The sequence below is a fragment of the Myotis daubentonii genome, chromosome 3 (genome assembly GCF_963259705.1).
Source record: "Myotis daubentonii chromosome 3, mMyoDau2.1, whole genome shotgun sequence".
Taxonomy (NCBI): Eukaryota; Metazoa; Chordata; class Mammalia; order Chiroptera; family Vespertilionidae; genus Myotis; species Myotis daubentonii.
In genome coordinates this window covers 86,270,562-86,274,216 of record NC_081842.1, presented here as the reverse complement: position 1 = coordinate 86,274,216, position 3,655 = coordinate 86,270,562, and the positions used below count along the sequence as shown (strand labels likewise).

Genomic DNA, 3,655 nt, shown 5'->3' with positions numbered 1-3,655 from the left:
TTATATAAGTATATTAAATATATATAATAGAATATTATTAAGCCTTACCCCGCTCCAAAAGAAAGAAAGACTGCTATTTGTGACAATATGGATGAAACTGGAGGGTAATATGCTAGTGAAATAAGCCAAACAGAGAAAGACAAATACTGCATGGTATCATTTATGTGGAATTAAAAAAAAAAAATTAAACCAGAACAGAGTAGAATGGTGGTTGCCAGAGGCTGAGGGATATGGGAAAAGGGGAGAGGTTGGCAAAACGTATACATTTTCAATTGTAAGATGAATAAGTTCTCTTCCCATAAGCGGCCTGAGGTGACCTCTGAAAATGGTTCGCTATTCACTGAACCCAGGAAACCCCACAAAATCATGCAAAACAAGAGGTTCAAATTTTTGTGTTCTCTTAAAGAACCCTCGTGAAACTGCCCAGGCCATCAAGGGTATGCAGATCTGTAAAACCACCAAGTATCTAGAGGATGTCATTTTACAGAAACAATGTGTGCCATTCTGTCATTACAATGGTGGAGTTTGTCGGTGTGGTCAAGCCAAACAGTAGGCTGGACACAGGGTCGGTGGCCCCAAAAGAGTGCTTCATTACTAGTACTGCTGGACATGCTTAAAATTGCAGAGAGTAATGCTGAACTTAAAGGTTTAGATGTAGATTCTCTGGTCATTAAGCATATCCAGGTGAACAAAGCTCCTAAGACAGTGATGGCGAACCTTTTGAGCTCGGTGTGTCAGCATTTTGAAAAACCCTAACTTAACTCTGGTGCCGTGTCACATATAGAAATTTTTTGATATTTGATACCATAGTAAAACAAAGACTTTTATTTTTGATATTTATTTTATATATTTAAATGCCATTCAACAAAGAAAAATCAACCAAAAAATGAGTTCGCGTGTCACAGGTTCGCCATCACTGTCCTAAGACATGGCACAGAGCCCATATGGGAGCTCTCCCTCCCACACTGAGGTGATCCTCACTGAAAAAGATCAGATGGTTCCTAAACCAGAAGAGGAGATTGCACAGAAGAAAATGATATAACAGAAGAAACAAAAACTTATGGCATGGGAGTAAATTGAGCATAAAATAAATGCTAATAAAAGTAAAAAACAAAAGAAAGATGATTAAGTTCTAAGGATCTAATGTACAGCATGATGAGTATACTTAATTACACTGTATTGGAATATGCTAAAAGAATAGCTCTCTAATGTTCTCACTGAAAAAGAAGTGTTTATGTATTAATTAACTCAATTATGAGAATCATTTCTCAATGTATATATACATCATATCATTGTATTATACACTTTAAATGTATTATGATTTTATCAGCTGTACCTCAGTGAAGATGGAAAAAAGAACTTGTATTATACACTTTAAATGTATTATGATTTTATCAGCTGTACCTCAGTGAAGATGGAAAAAATAACAGAAACCAAGTAATATCTAGGATTCTATTTCAACAATCTCTGGGAGATTAAATGAGATTCTTGACTAGAATGATGGCAGTAAGACTGTTTTCATCATTCAGAATGAAATAGATTATAATGTGATAAACAGCCACAAAATTACAGTGGCTTAAGATAAGTGTTTATTTACTTTTTCCCAACATATATTTTTATCGATTTCAAAGAAGAAGAGAGAGGGAGACGGAGATAGAAACATCAATGATGAGAGAAAATCACCGATCAGCTGCCTCCTGCATCCCCCACTGGGGACCAAGCCTGCAACCCGTGCATGTGCCCTTGACTGGAAATGAACCCAGGACCCTTCAGTCCCCAGGCTCGTGCTCTATCCATGAGCCAAAACAGCTAAGGCAAGTGTTTATTTCTTGCTCATGGGAAGTCCACTGTAGGACTTTCCAAGCAGCTGTCCTCCATGTGTTGGCTTAGTATTCCATGCTGTTTTGATTCTATATTACTTCAAAGTTAACATAGGCTTCCACAATTAGCATTGCAAGGGGAGAGAGAACATAGTGAACTGTACATAAGCTTTTAAATGTTTTCACCAAGAAGTGACACAACTACTACCACACACATTTTACTGGAGGAAACAAATCCATGACTTTGAGAAGGTGGGGATAACTATTTCATGTGCTTGTGAGGAAAAGAGAACTAGAAATAGTGAGCACACTTATGCTTACCAAATCACTTACTATATTGAAAGCTAACAGTCAACTTAATTAGATGAAACTGGAGGGTAATATGCTAGTGACTGACAGACTGTATGTTGGCACCACAAATGTTTGTTACTGGATCACTATCAGAACTAGGAAAGCCATGAAGTAGAGCTGGTTGAGAATATTTTTGGAAATAGGGTGTTGAGTATGGATCCAAATGCTCAAGCAACATCACATAATAAGGCCCTCAGGCACAAAAGTAATCATTGGATTCTCTAAGAGAAAATTTTCTTTAAAGGAAAGCAGAGAGTCTTAACCTGTGTGGCTCAGTGGGTTGAGCATCATTCCATGCACTGAGAGGTCACTGGTTCTATTCCCAGTCAGGACACATGTCTAGGTTGTGGCCTGGATCCCCAGTAGGCAGCTGATTGATGGTGCTCTCTTATGGATGCTTTTTTTCTCCCTCTCCCTCTCCCTCCCTCCCTCTCTCTCTCTCTCTCTCTCTCTCTCTCTCTCTCTCTCTAAAATCAATAAAAACATATTTTTTAAAAAAGAAACAAAACAGAGGGATATGGTTGGATCTTGAGAATACACATAGGAAGCTGGAGAAGGAATGACCAGTGAGATGAGAAGAGAACCAGAATAGTGAATAATTGTGAAAAGCTGAGGGAGGAAAGAGCTTTAGATGAGTTAACTGTATTAAAAGTATTAACTAATGTGAAAGAAAATGAGAACTGATTTGGTAAGGAAGACATAAGTTATATAAAAATACGTTTTGAGTAGCTAGATGGGACAGAAGCCTAATCACAGTAAATTGATTAAAACAATTGAACAGCAAAATATAGTGCTTTAGGGTTTGTGAACCATTCCTTTAAGAAGTTGGGTTGTGAAATTAAAGAGTTAGCAGAACAGTAGTAACCTAGGTCATAGTTAAGGAGGAATTGTAGCCTTATCTTGCTCTGCTCTCTCACCCCCATCCCACCCTGGCGACTGTAGCCTAAGATCTAGGGGGAAAAATGAGGAGGAATATATTTAAAATGTTGGAGGAAGAAGAAATACTTGAAGGATGAGGATTTCAGAAAAGTGGAAAATTATGTTTTTCAAAGTCCCAGGAAAGTGGTTAACCTTGGAAAAGAGGAACTATAGATAACTTGAGTTATTAGAAATTAAGAAGAAACAGGAATAACAGAGAAGGAAGAAAATGCGTGGAAGGTGTCATTCAACTTTCTTCATTAGTACTGTATTATAGAGGTATTTTAGTATATGGGCAGAACAGTCTGGGCAGAGGCAGCACCTCTTACTGATGAGGAAGGGCAGGTTAAATTAGGATAATCAGTAGAGGTCATACATCTATGAGTAATCAAAAAGGAAGTTGACATTATGAAGGTAGGAGAGTGAGAATCTATCTCTATATATAAAAGGCTAAGTGACCATCCAACCATCTGACCGGCTGGCCGGTGGGTATGATGTGCACTGACCATCAGGGGGCAGACAGTCAACGCAGGAGCTGCCAAGCTGCTGTACTTGGCAGTGGTGGT

General features: G+C 38.3%; 1 pseudogene; it reads left to right on the top strand.

The window, feature by feature from the left end:
- The first annotated feature begins 325 nt into the window (after positions 1-325).
- On the top strand, positions 326-1,075 carry LOC132229312 (large ribosomal subunit protein uL22-like; annotated as a pseudogene).
- The last annotated feature ends 2,580 nt before the right edge of the window (positions 1,076-3,655 follow it).